Source organism: Aedes albopictus, chromosome 2 (assembly GCF_035046485.1).
Source record: "Aedes albopictus strain Foshan chromosome 2, AalbF5, whole genome shotgun sequence".
Classification (NCBI taxonomy): Eukaryota; Metazoa; Arthropoda; class Insecta; order Diptera; family Culicidae; genus Aedes; species Aedes albopictus.
The window spans coordinates 435290250-435311975 of NC_085137.1; the positions used below are offsets into that span (position 1 = coordinate 435290250).

The 21726-nt window shown below is 38.1% G+C and overlaps 1 protein-coding gene and 1 long non-coding RNA gene across 3 annotated transcripts in view; one reads left to right on the top strand and one right to left on the bottom strand.

Annotated features, from left to right (window-relative positions):
• Window positions 1–15198, top strand: part of LOC115265319 (uncharacterized) — a 34901-nt gene extending 19703 nt beyond the window's left edge. Inside the window, exon 2 of the long non-coding RNA XR_003896582.2 lies at window positions 1–15198. This exon is cut by the window's left edge and continues 14271 nt beyond it. This is a non-coding gene — a long non-coding RNA (uncharacterized LOC115265319).
• LOC109415738 (sestrin homolog) overlaps window positions 1–21726 on the bottom strand; it is a 225050-nt gene that overhangs the window by 167885 nt on the left and 35439 nt on the right. The gene's annotated exons all lie outside the window — the stretch shown is intronic.

Consider the following 21726-nt stretch of genomic DNA (forward strand, 5'->3'; position numbering starts at 1 on the left):
ACACATGCACATGTTTCTGATCAGTTTTATTAAGTAGAGTACAAGATTCAACCGTTAGTTAGATGTCAACGTGGAAAAAATGTTGAACTTCGAATTATTCATTGTTAAAATTGCAAATGTGTGTTGAAAACTACAGTGGCGCTTACGTCAACTATGCGAATATGGGCAGTAATGTAACTATGGCTACTAATTGAATCGTCTACTAGGGAGATATGGCCATAATAAAAAATCTCCTTACTACGATTTAACTGCATTCAAATCTACGTTGACAGAAAAATTCATGGCTACTATGATCAAATGATATATAACCTTCTCTAAGCGAATTTGCGCAACAGTCCTGAATGTTTTAAATACCAAATTTGTTCTAAAAAACGTTTCCACTGCATTTTTATAAGATTTCCTTATTTAGTTCAAATCCCATTCATTGAATAAAATATTAGGATTTATCGGGGTTTAATACGCTCTCACAGAGCCAACAGAGTTCTTCTGTAAAGCAATTTGAAATTTTATATGAAGAAAGTCAACACAATGAACTTTTACTAAGATAAGTCGAAAGTTGGTTTAATTTATATTTCATCATAGTAGCCATGGATTTTTCTGTCAAAGTAGATTTGATTGCAATTAAATCGTAGTAAGGAGATTTTTTATTATTGCCATATCTCCTCAGTAGACGATCGTGGACGGACAAACTGACCCTTATTTAAAAACTCTATAGCTGTACTTTCTGATAAGGGTATCCTCAGCTGCACCTTTTGCGCCCCTAAGACAGATATTTATCCCTGAAAGTGGATGAAAAAAATCATAAATTCATCTATAACTCGTCTCACTTAATTCTTACAGCTTTGATGTCTTCGGCAAAGTTGCGTATTTTATTGATTTATACAACTTTGCAGAACATTGTATGGGTCTAAAAATTCAACAAATGTATGTTTTACTTATAAAACGTGTATTTGGGGTTAACTTTCAAGCACAGGCCACTATCTCCATTGGAGTAAAAATTACCAAATTGACGTCTTCAGGAAAGTTGTTTGGAATCAAAAATGCTACAACTTTGCCGAAGACGTCAACCCTCTATCTCAACAATTTAAAAAAAATAATTTTGTATCTCACTTTTAGGGGGATTGATCCGAAAACTCTAATTGTCAAAAGATGGCGCTGGTTATTCACGTCAACTTTGCCGAAGACACTATTGCTCTATCTCCTCAATCCTTCGAGCTATTAATTAAGAGCGTGAAAATGGGAAAATAAACCATTGTGGGATGGACCCCTTTACAGCTCTAGCAAATCGATCAGGCGGTGTCAAGCGCGTGGCTGATGCGGGGTGACCTTTTCTTGGGCACATAAGGTTTCAGGGCAGCCATCCAGGTTCAAATAATTGTGACGAAGAACTATCGGCAGTGCAACCTGCATGATGACGCGAAAGACCTCTGAAGGAAGTGCAATTTGAAACGAAACCTCATAAACAAAAATTTGCAAACTCACGATGATGAAATCGATGTGCCAACTTATTCTAGATTCTGCACTACTGTTAGAATGGTCAATTGATTCCGCCTAAAAATAGCCCGAACGCATCCATTGCATACCAAATAAAAGCGAACCCGTCCACACTCTACACAGTAATCCGATATCGAACTCTTTAAAAACCTTGAGCTCTCTGGTGTTGTGATTCCTCCTACCCTCGCACTCGGTTCGCATATTTTAAACCAGCCGCGTACACCCTCATTGAAATTCTAATCATAAACCTTGAAGTTTCCTAGCTTTGATGGCTCCAGCAGCTTGAAGAAGCGGGAAAAAAGTAAGACGAAGTAAAGCAAAAAAAAAACTCCGTAAAAAAATCGAATCAAAAATTCGCCTCTCGCATTCGGGCATCTCCTGAAGCAGTTGGTTGGATGACAGCAACATCGAATGGACGATAAAATTCTGCGAGCGTGCGAGGAGGAGCAAGAGACTGCCGAGTTGACCTCCAGCAGCATAAATTGCCAAATATATTTACAGTGAACACAACCCCATCAGAAGCGAAAAAAAACGCTTGATCTCCAACGCGAAACGGCCTCGAACTAAAATTTAGTCCGAAACGGAGTTGAGAGTAGTGGAAGTCGAATAAAATGCACCATTGGTTTTATCTGATCTAAAATGGAGTGGGTTTAAGCTTAAGTAAAAACAACTCATGTTTAAATATTGTTCGAAGTTTCGAGTACGCTTAAGGTGAAGCATCCCTAAGTATAATCATGGCTGCTACAGTAGCACGAACATTGACAAAGCCAAAATATTGTCTTATTACAGTTATTTGTCATAGCAACTCCAAAAGTAAAGAACGAAGATATTAAAGTATTTTAAAGCAAGAACTAGGTCCTCCCGCTTCGAAGTGCATTTTACACAGATAAACCCTTCAGGAAAAAAAACTTTATCGAGTAAAGTGGAGGGTTCTTTTCCTCTTCTTGGACTTTTATTTTGATCCACCAACACATTTGAATTCGGCAAACATGCCCTCATCAATTTGTTGTTGTTTTGATTTAGTTTTTATTTTGGCTTTATTTTATCGCTGTTGCGTTGCGTTCCAACAACCAGAAGCGGATCAAAATAAATGCCCCCAAAGAGAACACGTGCGATTGTTATTCAACAACGCATCAAGAAAGAATGGAGTATTAATAGCGCGCTGTTAAAAAAATAGCGCAGCATTTTCATTCACTATGCCGTGTTTGTTTACCGATTTTTGCAAGAAGTGGTGTCCGGTCGGAAATATGAATCACTGCTAAATCGCTCTTAACTGTGTATGACGGTATCAATAACCGTTATGTGTCCGACAAACTTTTTGCTTTTTTCTACACCGTTTAAAAAGGCGATGAGTATCCGGGTCCCTTTCGGCCACATAAGGATTAAATAGCTATCGATGGTATTTTCAATAATTTAGTAGAAAAGAAAATAAATATGGTGAAGCACAAATACATGTACAGAACATTCGTCATTTGTAATATTACAGATTGTGCTAACAATGTATCGATTTGATCGATTTAATTATGAAATGAAATCCATTTGCTCCGGTTGGAATCGAACCCACGACTCGCAATTCGCTAGATGGGCGCTTCTGTCATCCAAGCTACGGAGCCACTTGACCATCTCCCTCATTTGAAGGCACAGAACTGAACTCGATTACACTAATGCACATTGTTTGTTCTTTTTCACAATCCAAATCTCCTTCGAATGGAATTAGATGAACATCTACACGTCTCTGAGGTGTGCAATGTGCATGAATGTCATAGCATGAAAACGGATCATTTTTGAAAATTGTCGTGAGTCAAGGTACAACGAAAAGGCTCTCACCACTCATGAATTAAGACACAGCTGAAGACAGAGCACAGAGGATCATCTGAAAAATAAAACTGTAGAAATCTGTATACTGTTTCGTGGTGGCTTGTCAGTCTTGACAAAAATAAAACACTATTTATGTTAAAGCAATGGTGATCGTTTGCGAAGTAGGTTCTAAATTCCGGAGTGCTAATTTTCGGAACGAGTTTCCCCCGATAGGGCATCCAATTTGGCTGCGATTGTGCGGGAAAATTCGAACCAAATCGACAGTTACAGGTTCTACCGAACCACACTGGACGAGAACACTGTAACTATTGAGTTCCTGAAGAAAATCCCAAACGGACCGAAACGTCGGACAAAATAACATAAATAGTGTTTTATTTTTGTCAAGACTGACAAGCCACCACGAAACAGTTTCGTAAAACAGTCGAACACACCAACGAAATCTGTATACTGCCCAAGTAACCAATGAGCATTTGAATAAGCCGTATTTCTGTTTTATATCTGCATTAGAGCTGCTTACTGCCGTATGATAGCAGTTTGACTGCTAAACTGCCCTATATTAGCAATTGAAGTGCTTCTTAAAATCTGACAGCCGTTGTGTAGCATTTCAGATGCACGGTATGTTTTGGTCAACAAGCATCACAACTGCTCATTAGTGCCATAAAACTGCTAAGTGGGATGAGGGATGCTAAACCCACAGCACATTACCACTTCTTCAATTTACGTGCCCCGGCTGTAGATACCATTATCATTCGCTTGTCCTGTCATTTATAGAGTAGCAACTAAAAAAACATGCTTTGGCAAATAAATTCCATGGATTTCGCTACTTTCCAATGCTCGATTTAATTATCAGCACATCTGACATCAGCACATCATCGATTTAATTATCAGCATATCTGACAAACCAACTGCCGGTGTAATATTCAAGCTTTAAATTGATCAAAAAACGAACGCACATTATTTAATCATCTATAGCTTACATCGTAGCGCGATTCAGCACCATCGTCAACCCAAGGATCGAGGGATCAAATCCCAATTTCGCCGATATCAGCAAAAACCAACAACAACATTTCAAAACGTGACCCCAAGCCTCAAAAGTTGCACAGGAGAATGAGGATAAAAATAGAAGAGAAAGGGCCGTAAAATGGGGAGGGGTAATATTTTATTTTTATTTTTGACAATCTGGGGGATAGGAAATTTAAGCATTTAATCAGCCGTATATTGGGCCAAAATCTGCATTTAAGTAGCACTTATGGCGTATATAGGGCAAATTAGCATTTAATGGCCTGCTGTAAAGGCGCATATAGTGCCGAATCAATACCATTTGAACTGCTTATTGGTTACCTGGGTGGACATATGCCTCGAGGAAACCCTTAAGAAATCTTCGGAGATATCTCTTTATAACATTCTGAAGAAAATCTTCGAGTAATATTTGCAAGATCTATTGAAGAAACCTATGAATACTAATGCTAAACTTCTTGGAAGAACTAAGAGGAATATAACTATCATTGTTCATTAAAAACTCATTGAAATCCCTGCCAATCTCCATAAAAATATAAATGCTTTCTACTTAGAGTGATACCATTTTCAAAAAAGGATTTATAGTTTTGAGAAAGAAAACTGATTTTAAAAACAAACATTTTGGAATTTCAGTTCAACCTTGCACCAGACTCTCAAAGACGGACATTTTAAAACACCTTAAAAGAATTCTGGGAGAAATTCCTTAAAATATCTGAAGGAACTCATCTTCAGAGAATTAGCTAAAGAAATTGGTAGAATTATTCCAGAAAAAAAAATAGTTGAATTCCTGGAACAATATATATACCTGGGAGAAATTCTGAAATTCTGAAAGAATTACGAGGGGATTTCTATTCCCTTCAGAGGACTACTCAATGAAAGTAATCATAACATAATACAATAAGAAAATCTAGTAGAATATTCTGGATTTTTTTTTCTGTTCGGATGAGCCACTGCGACCAGTATTTAGATCTTTTGTGGCAATACCCGTATCCTTAGTATTTAGTGCATGTCGTACTACTCCATTGTCATTGAGAGGCAATGGAGCATCGATTTCTGTACAGATCTTGTTTTGTTACCTCAGAGGTTCGAGAAATCGAATGTGATGAAAAAGTACCGTTTTCACAGGGAAATAAATCCCAGCGAAATTGCGCCCTTAATCACACATAATCGATTCTATTTCTGAGATAAACAAAACGGTAGAACTGATATTTGTTCATGCATCGGAACTCTGGCCCCATCCGTGTCTTGCTTCTAGTTTAGTCCCAGGACAACATTGAAAAATCCGGGGCTTTAGGCTAGTTGCAAAACGTTGTCAAATTAGAGAATGTGTTCGGTAATAAGAATTCACGTGAGTCCTTGTATCACCAGTATTTATCAGTCCTTAGTAGGTTATTACGCAATTAGATACGCAAAGCATGTTTGTTTTCCTTACATCAAGTGTAGTCTCGGCGAGGACAAACCGAGTCTTTAACTATCCGTAAGGCCAAATAAATGCAATTTTAGAAACTGTAACTAGTAACAAGGGCTTTGTACCATGAATCCTTATTACCAAAACGCATTACTCTAGCTTAACAAACGATGTCACCAGGGTTCAGTTTGGGAGATCTACCCACGTTACGGGCTCCGTTAAAGATCGAGCATGTTTTAAACCCCCTCAACCATTCATCCCTCAGCACGGGTCGCCTGACATCTTGGATTGGGGTTCCCTGTTTGGTGGACTTTTACCCCCGGAACAGGGGGTCCGTAGTGCTATTCTAAGCCGGCAACTACACGGGCAAACATTCTGGATAAATTATTAGACGAATCTTTTGAGAATCTTTGGATGAACCTTTACTACTTTCGAATGAATTCTTCGAGGAACCTAAGCAGGCATTCCTGGAGGACTATCTGAGGGAATTGTGGTGTAAATCTCTGAAAAAATTTCTGGAGGAGTCATATTATAAATCTGTGGAGGAATTCTCTGATAAATTTTAGGGGGAATCTCAGCAACAATTCTCAAAAAAAATGTTTAAAATAATTGCTGAAGACATCTCCAGAAGATTTTTTGATGGAATTATTAGACCAATACCTGGAGATTTATGAGGGAATTTCTGAAGAAGTTGTTGAAGGAATCACCGGAGGAATTTCTCAGGAAAGAAATGACAGAACCACTGGAGCAATTCCTGGAGAAATCTCTGTAAGATTTCGGAGAAAAACACGGGAGAGATTCCAGCAGGAATCTTTGGAAGAATTCAAAAAGTAAACTGTGGAGGAAATCCTGTACTATTACCTAGAGAAATTGCAGGATGAATTCAGGTAAAATACGGAAGAAATAATCTTCAGACTCATGACTGAAAAAAATATGATGGCGAGGTATCTCCAGAGGAATATCAGGAGGGATTTCGGTAGTAGTTCTTGATCTCTTGAGAAATTCCTAGAAGAGTTCCTAAAAGAAACAATCCCAAAAAAATGGTAAAGGAATTCCGGGGGAAATTCTTGAAAGAAACCATTGACAAAAATCTTGAGCAAGTTTCTAAAGAAATTGCTGGAAAACCCTTTCCCTTCTGCTCCAGGAACGTCAAGAACGATCTCCAGGAGCAATCTGTACTGTACTACGGGAGAAATCCTTGGAGGGATTAACGAAGGCATCTATGGATAAATTTCTAAAAAATAAAAAAAAACGTCCACGGCCATAATGTCCCGATTATTTTTTAATGCAAAAGAACGTGCAAATGAATGTGACGCATCCAAATCTTATGTGCTTTCTTTCCTAGGAGTCAGTGACGCATCTGCATGTTTGGATGCTATCCCAGACAAAAATGCGCCGCAGACCTGACAGATTAAGGCTTCGGACGTTATGGCACAGCGCTGAATTTTTGGAACAATGACGAGTTATATATGACAGTACCCCATGACGAATTCCTGAAAGAATCTAAGAATAAATTCGTGGAAAATATTCGTAAAAGTTTTTAGAGGAATACTTTAAGAATTTTCTGCTGGAAAACCTGGAGATATATCTAGATAACTTCCAGGAAAAGTCATATAGTTATATCTTTCATGGTCCCTTCAGTGAGACAGGAAAAATGCTCCTTTCTCAATTGTGGTAGTGATTTTCATGGGAAGGATCGAATCCGTGTCGAAATTCTAATGTCAAGCGCGGAAAAAGCTTGAACTACTCTAAAGTAACCAATAATTTCACTTCCCAAAATACACTTTCAAGTTCTACAATATTCAGATAAAGTTCCGAAAGGAACTTTCTGGCTGCTCAGGAGGTTTACACTGAACTCGAACGGATTCTTTGTGCAATCTCTACAGCAACTCTGCCAGTTTTTTTTGTGGGTATTGAATTTCTGGAGGAATTTCAAGAATTTCTGCAATTCCTTAAATAATCTGTAGGAGAGTTCCTGGGATACATCAAGTATGAATCACTAGAAGAATTACGGAAGGAATTCACGAAGAACTCATAAGAAAGTATTTTTTGAGACATCTCTAGAAGATGTCATTCCTGGATAAAACTTTAATAGCATGTTGCGTTGCGCTGCGTAGTAACGGAGTAATTCGTAGATTGCATACTGAAAGTTGTCATGTTTAAGCTTTAATACTCCTATTCTAATTGCTTATGGAATGCTATTTGGGAAGGAACGGCTTTCCAAGGGGCTGTCCATAAACCACGTGGTCATTTTTTGGGAGTTTCCTGCCGATTTGGTAGGTAGTCAATTTGTGTTTTGTGTATTGTGTAATGTTTTGTGTGTGTTAGGTAAAAATTTAAACAGCCACGTGTACCCATTGCCCTGATCCTTGTTAAGTAGTTTTTTATTGTTTTGTTTGTAAATTTCTAAACTTTCTGCAACATCAAGTTTCCATGGGTTTGTAATGTGTCGTAAGAGTTTAATATTTGAAGTATTCATAAAATGTCCTTCATTGAAAATATGTTCAGCAACTTTAGATTTAAAATGATGAATGAGTCCCTTGTCTGTGTCTTTGTGTGCTTTTGATACTTCCGTTATGTGTTCTTTGAATCGTGTGTTGAGTGTGCGTTTTGTTTGTCCTATGTATATTTTGTCACAGTGATTACATGTTACTTTGTAAACACCAGATTTTGTTAAGTTGTCCAACGGGTCTTTCGTAGATCCTAAGAGAGTTTGAAGTTGGTTAGCTTTGCTTGTGAAAACTAATTCAAAACCAAACTTTCTGAGAATTGGTCGGAGTTTTTTTGGTGTCATTGTTGTAGTTCACAGTTATCCGTTTAAGTGTAGGTTCTGTCCGTGTCAGTGTAGTCAAAGAACGTCTGTATTGTTGTTGTGTCTTTTTGTTGATGATCTGTTGTATTGTTTGTTTTGTGTAACCGTTCAACTGTGCTGTTTCGAAAATGTAATTAAGTTCTTTCGTTTTTCCTGTTTCACTAAGTGGAAGTGTCTGCATTCGGTGTATCATGTGATTGAAGGATGCAATTTTGTGTTGATGTGAGTGATTTGATGAATTTAGTATAGTGCGTTGAGTGTGTGTCGGTTTTCTGTAAATTTCGAAGGAAAGTGTTGATTCTTGTTTTACGATGAGTATGTCCAAAAATGGTAGTTGGTTGTTCTGTTCAATTTCACAAGTGAATTCGATGTTTTTGTGTGCATTATTGATATTGTTCAAGATTTCAGGTAAAAGATGTTTCTTAACAATGCTAAACACGTCGTCAACGTATCTCCACCAGACTTCAGGAAGCTGTTTGTTGTTTTCTAAGCGTTTTTCCAAATTTGCCAACTTTCATTCCAACTTCCATTCCATTGCCAACATCCAACTTCCATTGCCGGTCACGCCCATCTTCTCCGTTGCGAGGAAAGGAAAGGATGTGATGATATGACACCTACTTGCATAGGTGTCAAGGAGTTGGATATTTGGAATGGGTTGATTTGGGAATCCCTATAAGCGAGTGATGCGACAAGATTCAGAGTGTGTAAGTGTAGATCATGTAAATGTGTTGATGAGAGTGTAAGTGTTTAGTATATTGGACACAAACGTTGGGAGTGACGTAGCTAAGAGATTTTGTCACTCCATGCGCCTCGTTGCTTCAGGGATGGGGCACAGGCATTTTCACTGTATCCTGGCTAACAAGCCTAGACTTAAGCGCCATTGGTCGCTTTCTGAAACGAAAAGAAACTCGTTTTGTGGATGGGAAGGGATAGTAGGGTAAGGATGATATCTATTTATCGAGGTGCCAGCGACTCACCGACGCCCTCAAAATAGAAAGGAGTTGGGAGTTTGATACAGGAATGATCTGGAATTAAGTATGAGTTATGCCACTGGATTATCATAAATTTATATATGTAGTTTGATATATTAAAATAAAGTCTCTTTAAATGATTGCATTTATGTATATATCACAGTATGGTAACAAAGCGCTTACTGAATGAAGCAGAACAATTCGCAATAGGCAAGTTAGCGTCACATACAGACCGCGCCCTCCTAAGCCACTTTACAACACATTCACACACTCACACTGGCTACTTATCTGATTTCTAGCGCGGAATGAGGCTGCTCCAGGGGGAACAAGATGACGATAAAAAGCATCCATGGATCCAATGATAGGTAATCGCTCACCGTGTGAACGTCGGTGTCAGCTGCTCGCAGGAGGATCGGGTCCGCACAGCTCCTAGACCCCATACAGATAATTCAGACGCCTATTTTTTAGCTGCCACAAGTCGGCAACAGCACTTTGCACACGCGCGCGGATGAAAGCTACAATCGAAAGTTCATCGAGCACACAATGCACCCAAGCCAAAAATATTACAGATACAACTTTTCTACTGGCCTGATCAAGCACCCACGGTTTACTCGCGGAACACGGTTTACACTGGCCATTTTCTATAACGCAAGCACACACAAAAACTTGATTCCAATTTTCCTAAATTAAAAAAAAAAACAAAACCAGCACAAAAGAAACGTGACCTGGATAAAACTTTAATAGCATGTCTAGATAAATTGGTGGAAACATCTCCAGAGATATCTTTATGAATGAGTTCTACAAATATTAAAGGAGTTTCTGAAAAATCTCTGAAGGAATAACTCAACAAATCTGTGAGAGGAACTCCTGGACAAATCTTTGGAAAAATTCCTGGAGCAATCTCTTAAAAACTCTTGGAGTTACATATCTCTGGAAAATTGCCAGAAACGGATCAATATTTGGAAAAAAAAATCTTGAAGAAATTTCGGGAGAAACGCCTGGAGAAATAATTGGCAGACAATTAAACGTTCCATAATAAATACAAAATTTTCCATAAATAATTCAAAAAGTCCCAGTGAAGAAACAGGGCTGTAAGCAGTAATAAATAACAAAAGTTACATAAACAAATAAAATAATGCATAAATAATTCAAAAGTTTCAATAAATAATTGATTTTTGAGCAATTAAAAACGTCAAAAATGCAATGAATAAATCAACTGTTGCAATAAAAAAAGCCATTTTTCCCTCCAAATAACTTCGAATTTTCCATAAATAAATCTGATTTTTCCATAATAAATTAGAAAATTCACAATAAAAAAATATCGAATAAGCAATAAAAAATTCAAAAAATGTAATAAAAAATGACGAAATTACCCATGAAAAACAAATGCAGGAAATTATGAGACAGTGAAATGCTGAATCGCACTTATATGACTGAAACGACTGAAAAGCTTGCGTAACTATGATTGCAATTTATCGAGCAATTGCTTGCTGTCCGAACTCGCTATCGCTCGTCGGACCTAAAAAAGGAATAACATCTATGTTTGCATTACTCCGGGCAAATTCTTGGATCTGTGGTTTGCCTAGAACTGAATCGATGCAGTTACGGTGCATCGGATATCGGAAACTTCGGCGGCCTTCTGCCGCCTCAGTTCCTCAATCCTCTATGCGGCTTCGCCGCATGGTCTACTTGAATTTTTGGCTCAAAATGCATTTACGTTTATTGCTCATTTTTTGACATTTATTAATTATTTATTTTTTCGTTTATTGCACTTTTTGAACTATTTATTGCTTTATCGATATTTTTTTATTGTGAATTTTCTAATTTATTATGGAAAAATCGGATTTATTTATGGAAAATTCGAAGTTATTTGGTGGGAAAAATGGCTTTTTTTATTGCAACAGTTGAATTATTCATTGCATTTTTGACGTTTTTAATTGCCCAAAAATCAATTATTTATGGAAACTTTTGATTTATTTATGCATTTTTTTATTTGTTTATGGAAATTTTGTTATTTATCACTGCTTGCACCCCTGTTTCTTCACTGGAACTATTCATTAAGAATGATGACTTTCTTATGAGTCGTTTATATTTTAGCCAGAAATAATTAGAGAAACCATTGATTATTCTCTGGAAGATTTTTTTTATCACCTGGACGAATGATGCTCTGGAACAATCCATAAAAAAAACCTTCGGAATAATGCTAGGAGCAATCTTTTGAGGACATTCTATATGAGTCCTTGGAAGAATTTCTGGTGTAATCTCCAAAGAAGTTTTCTGACGAATTCCTGAAGGAAGCTTTGGAAAATGCCCTGGAATGTTTAGCCAATTCCTGAAAAAAAAAAAAAATGGAAGAACTCCTTGAGGGGTTCCTGCTAGGATTTTCGGAAGAATCTCTGACAGAATCCCAGAAGCAAAAAAAAACTCTGGCGTTATTCCTGGACAAACTCTGAAACAATTATTCCAGATAATCCTGGAAAAACCTGGGTTATCCTTAAAAAAAATATGAGTGGAATCGCTAAAAAAATCTCTAGAGGGATCCATGGAAGAGTCTTTGGAGGAGTCTTTGGAGGAGTCTGGAAAAACTCTTCAAGGAAACTCCGGAAGGCCTGTAGGAATTTCAGAAAGAATACTTGGAGCATCTCTTTAGGAATCAATGAGGAATCATTGGTGGAATTCTTTCAGCAATTGCATTTAGGAATATTTGAAGAAATTATTTGATCAGAGAAATTAACTCTGAATTGCATTGGAACAGAATTTTAGCGTCCTCAGCGGACGTGGATCCAATAGTCATCAACTTCACCCCACCGATCAACTACCTCCAGGTTACGGTATTATGTATTCGCTTTCGGGAAATAAAGCGACTGAATAAAAAGTTCTAAGTGAGAGGAGGCCCCAAATTCATGACCATCCTCTTACGAAGCAAAAGTGTAGCCAACTACGCCAATGACCCCTAAAATGAATCTTTGGTTTCCAATAGTATCCGATTACGTGAAAAGGATGGAATCCAACCCACAGCTTTGAAACACAATGCTGTTTTAAAATTTAAAAAAACAGGACTGTGTTTTCCTATCATAGTAGTAATGAAAGTCTTCTGCAGAAGAGCATTGTGTATCCACTCGAAAAGCGCCAAACATCCCTGGATCAGAAAAATAATGCCTACAGCGCCAGAATTGATGACGAACACGAGCCGTGGCGGCGACATGCGACCCCACCACACCTAGGTATTAGCCATGGAAAAGGGGCTGTCGCGGTCGCTAATTGGAGGGGGCGCCCGCCCGCGTCCAACTCAGAAACCTGAAACATTAGGATGGCTCTTAATTAGCATATTTTTACTATTTTCGTAAACAATGGTCCTACCGCGCGTCCGCGTGAACGGATAAATAAACGTGAGCCGATCGTGCGATGATCGGGGGTCCGGAGATGAGAGACGGGGTTTTAGAAACGTGTTACTGGAATGGGAGGGGATAGCAGGGTGCGATAGGACCCCGAGAGGCTACGACAATATTTGTGCCACTTTTGAATATGGTTCTTTGCGTGTACAAACGCGCACACACACATACTCATATGCCTACCGGCAAGACACCGCACGTGTGCCCTCTATTTGGTGTGCCGGGGCACTGTAATTTATTGCTTGGATGGATTAAATTTTCGTAAGATTTGCATTTTGCGGCAAATTATGAGCTATTTTTGGAAAGGGCACTGCCGTTTCCACGAAGGAGTAGATTAAAAACCTTTGATCGTAGATTTACTCCCTACCCCCCGGCAATTGTTGATCACTCATACTAAGTTGTTCCACGTGCTGCTAGATGCTGTTTTTCATCATCTTCTTCTTGGCGTAACATTTCTACTGGAACGAAACTTGAAACTCGGATTAGTATGAACACTTCCACAGGTATGAATCGAGAGCTTCCCCTGCCAAAGACCATTTTGCATGTATATCGTGTGGTATGCACGAAGATACTCTATGTTTCACGGAAAATAGTTCCTGGACCGACCACGAATCGAAAGCAGAATCCCAAGTTCAGGAGAATGAAGGTTTAGGGCATAAAAAATGATTTATTTGCTTTGACACATTTCCTGCATAAACCCTGTTAAAGAGTAAAACTACACATAAAAATACATACAAATTCACTGAGAAATCATGCACATAAACAAAATGCCAGATTTAATGCACATTTCCATTACATGCATTGTAAACTTACATTATAAAGAACATGTAAATTTCATGTACTAATTTTAGCATTCCCTTTTTTTTATTCTTTAACAACTTAACCTAATTTACCGCTCTTTTGTCCACTAGGGCACTGCGTGAGCGATTCTAATTGACAACTGCACTTACACTTCTGTACAGCGCCTAAATGTACTCTATTCTAATTCTACTATATCACACTGGTTGCATTTGCGCTGCTGTCACTTTTGTACCCTGTTCATGGTAGAATGATGAGCACGAGGATGTTGATGTGTGGCTCTTGTTCCTCTTCCAGTCCGATTGGGGAATGGGGGTCCATTACGAGTTGCCTTTAGCCGATATCCAAGTTTCCGGGTCCGTTAGAGCATATGCTCAGAAGAGGGTCACGTGTCAGCCGCTCTCGGGGGGAAGAGCAACTGACGAAAAATTGCAAGTGCCGTAGCTGGGATCGAACCCATAACCATCCACTTATGAAGTGAACGTGTAGCCACGTGTAGGGCTTCGACTACATTACCTTTATGCGCATGATTTCTCGCTGAATTTTACATAGATATTCTGTTCTATGTAATTGTGCAGTGCACAGATAAAACTTAATAAGAACTACATGTCATGTAAGTTTAATTACAGTCATATAAACTCTGCATGATTTAATTTATTTTATGTCATGTAATCACTCTGAGGCATGCTAAATTACATTTATTGTTACACGTTCCTTCGACACTGTATAGCATTGTCAATATGAACGCATGTCCTAAATTAGATGTACAGTAAACATTCGATAAATGCAATGTGCTTACGTTTCAGTTAATGCACAAAGATCTGAACAATGTGATCATCATGTTCTACTTAGCTCGATTGATTGGCACCATAAGTGTAATTCACAATTAGTCAGGACACTAGAATTGTCATCGAACACAAACTGCAAACTCAATTTGCAATTCCTCAACTGCCATAAACCCCTCGTCATCATCATCATCGTCGCCATCAACAGGCTCGAATATGCGGCCGGCACAATGATCGTCGTTATAAAAATTTTCATTACGGGCCATAAATTCAATTGACCTAGAAATGGAACAACGGAAAATAATACAAAAATAGTCAAACAAAATGTCAGTTCACCAGAAGCAGCCAGAGGGGGGAACCGGGGATGCATTGCTGTGGTGGGGGCATCTCGTTGGCCTCCGTCCGTCGTCACCACACCACCACCACCGCCGTTGCAAAACCGCCCCAGCGATCTCACGCGAGAGTGCGCTATCGCCTCTATTCATATTAAGTTATTTGACAGCTCAAGAGAATAATTCTGGCACTCGTCGTCGTCGACGTCGTTGCCGTTTCTGCACACTGACTGTGCTTTATAGCGCAACTGTAGAAAAGAGTCAATATTCGTCGGCTCATTCCACCACCGCCCGTGTATCCTCCGCACTAGATGACTGCGGCGTCCAATAATAATAAAATCCATCTCACGCATTTAGCAGCGTTTTAGAGTCAGCACGAGCAGAAAAACTATAATGCCTGTTTATGTACAGTCAGGTCTTTGAAAGTCGAAGTTTAGTGAAATCGGTGACTGGCTAAATACGAATTTAAACAAATCTGGCGGGATTTTTAAAAATAATTTTGAGGAAATCCCTAATTAGTCGAATTTCTTAGAGAAGGGACCACTGTTAATAAATTCCACAGGATCTGGAATCCACAAATTTCTGAAAACGGTTATTAGGGAGAACTTCTGGAGTTTATAATCAAATGATTATAAATAACTAGTAACGATGTGCGGATTACAATATGACCTTAAAAGGGTCCTTATGGAGAGCATATTCAAACGAAAACTACGATTTTCCTGACAACGTACACAATTTTATGTAAAAGAGTCACTGTATGAATCACAAATTGGTAGGCTTGTTTGTCCACATGAAAAGGTAAGGTATCCAGATAAACATCATGGCAGTGATTATCGACAATGCACTCTAAGCATTTCAGAAGAAACGATAGATGATTCCTATAGACCATCCGAAGAAGGATTGGAAGAAAATGACCAAGTGCGACTGTGGAATCGAGTTCGGAGATAGTCGAGTGACTCCGTAGCTTGACGGAATAGAAGCGCCCGTCTAGGGAATTGGGAGTTGTGAGTTCGAGTCTCACCGGAGTACGTGGATTTCTTTTCATAATTCAAATCTCAATTTGATCATCGAGCACATGTTTCTGTTGTGCATATGGATGTCAAATCATTTTTAACAGTGACCCTATAGACATGATTGAAATGTACAAATCCCGCTAGATAAAAAAAGATGAACCATCATTTGCTCCTGGAAATTTTAAGGAAGTAGAGCTATTTCTAAAGCTACTACATTACTCGGAGTGGAAACTGGAGATTCGTTACTGCACGAAAAGACTGGTTTTTCCGAATGTATTTTGAATAGCTTCGTGCAAACTGGAAACATCTGTACAAAAAGTTTTCCAGACGGATCGTCCAGCAGATGGAAGAGCTTTCTTGTCAGTCTTATGAATCGACTTCAAAGTCACCGATTCAACCGGAAGATGGTTGTTCAACTTCCTTAACATCGTTTACTGAGTTTTATCAGATCAGCAGAGTTCTACTCAGGAGAACCTATTTCGGTGCTCACAAACCTTAGAGGGCAACCTTTTTTAAAGCTAAAGCTTAAGCTATAGTATGCCACAATGGAGGGCGTTGTAGTAGCAAAGTCATCATAAAACTCGCTTGAAGTGTTGATGGAAAGTGAGTTATCCATAAAATATAGTTGTAGCCAAATCAGTATGGCTTCCCCAATTTTTTGAGGAGGAAAATCTTAATACCCGAAATTAGTAAAGAAACGTTGTGCCTTATGACAACTTATAAAAAAAATCTACTCAAGCAGAATTTGTAAGTCTCAAACGTCTTTTCCAGCATAGCATCTGCAGAAGATTCGGTGCAGTTCCATATGTTAAGTGATCCACGAACTGCACTACCTAATTATTTCATCAACCTGAAGCCTATACTAACATTTAAGCTACTTCATATCATGTTAATACCACAGCATCACTATAAAAAACTCAGCGTAGATTCTAGAATCGATAAACCAAATCGGTATCAGATCAGAAAAACGTCAAAAGCAAAAATACGCAGAGTACACTGTGTAAAACGCATCAAACGAAACCTTTTAGGCGATCACTTAAACTAATTCTGGAGCCATTATTCGAGGAATCATATAAGGAATAATATAGGAAACCCCAGCAAATCTACTAAAATTCCAGGAGAAATCTCAGGTAAAATTTTTGGAGAAATCCGAATTAAAGCTTATACAGGAATCCTTGGATAAACTGCCGTAAATTATAATGATCTCATAATTCTTTACGAAGTTCTTGTATTAAGACAGCTCTGAAAGAACTCATAAAGTAATATTTGGAGGAATTCCTGTAGTAATCTCTGAAGAAAACCAGGGATGAATTTTTAGATTTATGTAATGAATGGAAATGATGAAATTATTTGTAAAATTTGCGATGAAATTCCTGAAGGTATCCTAGAAGAAGTTTCCGAAAAAGTCCCTGAAAAAAACTCTAAGAGGAATTCTCAAAAAAATCTTCGAAGAAAACTTTGGGATTTTTTAAAGAACTGCTGGAATAACATCTTCCTTCTCCAGAAACTCCTAAAGACATCTCTGAATGATCTCCAGGCAGGAGCATTCTCCAAAAAAAAAAAACTTATAGAATAATTTCTGAAAAAACTGTTCGAAGAATCATTGGAAGGATTAATGGAGCTACCTCTGGATAAAATTAAAGAGCAACTTCTATACAATAATGCGTAAGTGTCTCTGGAACTTATGGACGTACCTCCGAAGAAATTCCCGAAGAAATCTCGGAATGAGCTCTTCCCGGGTAGACGAGAATATCTAAATCATATCTCAAATCGAACAATTTTTGCTGTCATAGCTCGATATTCCCATGATGTTCACAGCAGTGAGTCACAGTTGGGTTGTAAGCATCGCCGCCATTGAATCCTAAGGTCGTAGGTTCAACGCTGGGTGCCGGCAATTTTTTTTTCAAGAAAAAGGTGTCTGATATTGTTTTGATCTTGTAATATTGTTTTTCAGTAAATTCAATAAGTAATAACTGAATATGCTGTTCATAATTTTTTTCCAGCTACTCGCATTGGAAGAATTTCTAAAAAAAAATCAATTGGAGTACGTTAACAATCTCTACTAGAAAACCTGGAAGTTTTTCTGGTAAAAGCTTGAAGATCTGGAAAGGTCCCTGAAGGAAGCCCTGACAGAAATTCTGAAGAAACTGTTAATGGGTTCTCTAAAAGCGTCGCTGGACAAAAATTTGTAAAATTTTCTGAAGAAATACAGGGTGCGGCAGGAAAAAATGCGAAAAGTTCAAGGCACTATCACACGCTAAATGTGGGATATATATGACTATTTTTTCATGACAGTGTATCAGTCAATGTCTATATTCTAGCACTGAAAAATAAAAATGAACACATTTGATGTTTAACATGTGATAATGTAGGCCTAATAAACGGATATCAATAAACTGCGCGCCCAATGGTCATTAAACAAAATGACTATAACAGTAACAAAATTAGCTCAAATTCGATGAACAACCAGACCACACTGATCCAGAGCCATGTAGTATCACACACCAGATGAAATAAGTACATATATTTGATGATATTGTAGAGAAAATCAAAATTTTTGTTTTATCAGATGCGAAATTTAGCGACCTGTGCGATTTTCTGCGGTTTGAAAATTCTGGTTGTCTTCACCTTCAGGCGCCGCCCTGTAAAGGTTAGTGACCAAAATGGGAATTTTTTTAATTAACTTTTCAGAAAACTAACCTATTATAGATCATGGAACGTTGAAACATAGATTGGTTAATGTCAAATGGACGAAAATGAGGTTTGAAGTTGAAAAACACTTTCGCATTTTTTCCTGCCGCATACTGTATTCGGACTATTCTTTGCATTCTTAGATAAATATATGTTTTTTTACTGGTTCCCAGATGATTCTTTAGCAAAATTTCTAGAGGACTTCCAGGAAAAACTCATGAAAGGGTCATTTGATTTAAATTATCAGAGAAGTTTTGAGCGGATCATTTAAGAAATAGTTGAAGAAAAACTTGAAGATATTGCTGAAGATCATGAAGGAGTTTATTGATAAACATCAAAATTACAACACAAATACTATATCGAAACTTATGGGGGAATTTCTTAAAACATATTGCAAATATTTTATAAGAACCTGTATCTTAATACACTATAATTATCCAAAAGTTTAACCAAAATTACGTAAAGTATTATCAAAATCTCCCATTAGTATATTCATAAAACTTTTTTTTTCAGCTATGAATTTTCTATGAATTTCCAATACATAGTCGACCACAGCAACGCAGATATCTTGTCGAAAAAATGTCTAGTGTTAACACACTTCAAAATACCCTACACAAAAAAAATCTGGGATTTTAGAAAATATGACACAAGTTATTTTGGGAAACCATCAGAAACTTCTTAAGATCCAAAACTTTTTCACAGAATTCCACTGGCGAACAACACACAGAACTGAAGATGCTACTCATTGCGTTCGTAGTAAACATTAAGTAGCATTTTCAGTTTTGTGTATTTTGTGGCTGACGAGATGCATGCTCAAAAGTACACCTGGACGCACTGTCATTTCCCCTTAATAGGTATCTTTCCTCACTTTGAACCTCCATGTACCTCCAAGATATACGGCGAAATCATCCTGGAAATACGCCAGATATTTCACCAAAAACAGATTGATCTTTGTGGAGTTGTGGAAGTAATTTTAACTATTTCGTCAGGATTATTTTTTTCAAATTTATCTCTTGAAAAAATATTTGTTAAACTACTGGATGGATTTTTCTAGGAACTGATGTATAAATTCTTTTCACGAATAAACTATAAAATTTTCAAGAATTTTGAACTTCTAGTAACTACGCAGTATTCATTTTTGATAGAGCAAGGAATTATTATATATTATCATAATTTCGTCAATATAAGATCATAAATTCATGCGGTTATTCATTGAGGAAATTCACATAGAAAATTCACCAAGTATTTTTCCGTTTCACCATAAATTTATTTAAATTTATTAGAAGCATCTTGAATTGAATTTCACACGAAATGCCACATGCAATTCTTAAAGAAAATGCTATGGACGTCTGCATGCGATTCAGAACAAATTCCATCAGAATGTTATCAAGAAATAAGTTGTCAACTGCAATACCTTGTGGGATTTCTGAATACCGAATTGACTCCGTCAGAAATGCTAGAATCCCTTCCTTCCCGGAATTTATCTGCAAGCTTTTCATATTTTTCTAATAATTTCGGTAGTGTTTTTTTTGTATAAACTGCCCATCTTCCAGAGAAAAATCCTTCAAGAAGTTCCCTACAAACATTTTAAAACAAACACATTCTTTTTGTCTGTATTAACAAGATTTTTAGCCCTAGGCTAGTTCATCTCGGGACCCATGCTTTACTTCCCTTCCGAAGGAAGAACTCACATTTTGCGAGTTTGTCGGGAGTGGGATTCGATCCCAGGTCCTCGGCGTGATAGTCAAGTGTTACAAGAATCCTTGGGGTACTCCACTGCCTATTTCGCTCAAAACCTCTGAAGACAAAAACTCCTCTTCTGGAGCCACCAATAACTTCAGATATTTAGGAACAAATTCCTCTAGATATGTTGCGAAAAAAACCACTGCATGGGAGTTTCAAGGGCGTTCCAGGCTATTCTAAGGTAATCCAGAGGGTTTCATAAGTGTTTCTGGGGGTTTCTGGGGTCCCAAGGGCGTTCCACAAGAGTTTGAGGGGTTTCATGGGCGTTCCATTAGGTTCCACGAGGTTACAGAAGTGTTCGATGGGGCTTCATGGGGGATTCTAGGAGATTCCTGAGAGTTTCTGGGCGATTCATTGGGTTCAAGGGATGTTCCAGAATGTTACAACGGGTTTCCGGGGCGTTCCAAGGGATTTCAGCGGTTCCAAGAGCGTTTCAGGGAGTTTCAGGGGCAATCCATGCATCTTCAGGGGTCCCAGGGGCATGCCAGGGTATTCCAGGAACTAAATGGCCAAGGATGTCAGTTATAACCGTTCAACAATAAGCGAATTGTTGAAATTAAATCTGGATAACCGGAAAATAGAGCTTATTCCGTCAAGCTGCCAAGTTTATTCCACGGTAATTCTATGATTGAGGAGTCCCCCATGAATTTCAGCTCTCAGGAATTGACTGTACTACTTTACAAGGCGACCCAAGAATAGACAACTGAACGCAGCCACGCTAACTAAATGAACAGAATTGCTGTTTTGAATATGACGATGATGAGGACGACGGCGACGACTACCACGACGCCAGAGTTCAATCAAGCGGTAAAACAATTAATCATAAATCACTTTATTCAAATTACACTTTAGACGAGGTATCTAGAGGTATATGGCTTCTGCGATACTAGATATATGTATGCGAAAAGGAAGAGAATTGAACGGGGTGACACGGGCAGTTTGTTCATATACAACACAACTTGTTTACTTGTTGCCTTATATGAGAGATATTTACGTCGATTGCGTTGGCGGCGGTATTGTTGTTCTGTAAGCGCAAGCGACTCCGTTGATTACTTTAATTAAGTTGGAGTTATATAATTTAGGACTGGTGGAAGGGTTTTAGTAGCATGCCATTTTTGGTCATTTACCATTAAACCGGATCAGATCCAGCAATCAAACTTTAAAAGTGCCACTTTTGACACCCTTACTTTGGTAGCTATTTCAACGGAGGGGCAACCATTAATGACATGGTTGTGCATCAATTAAGTGCAGAAGAAAATCAGAATAATAATGATTGAGGCGCATAGGTCGAAAGACAATTTTAGTCAAAACTTGACCAAAAAAACAAACATAATTTTTCAAGCAATGCAAAACGAACCAGACAATCAAGGAAACAAACAGCATCAGAGCGTCTGACACTGAAACAAAGCAATAATCTTTGCAAACGACTTAATCTTATTCAGACGGTTGTGA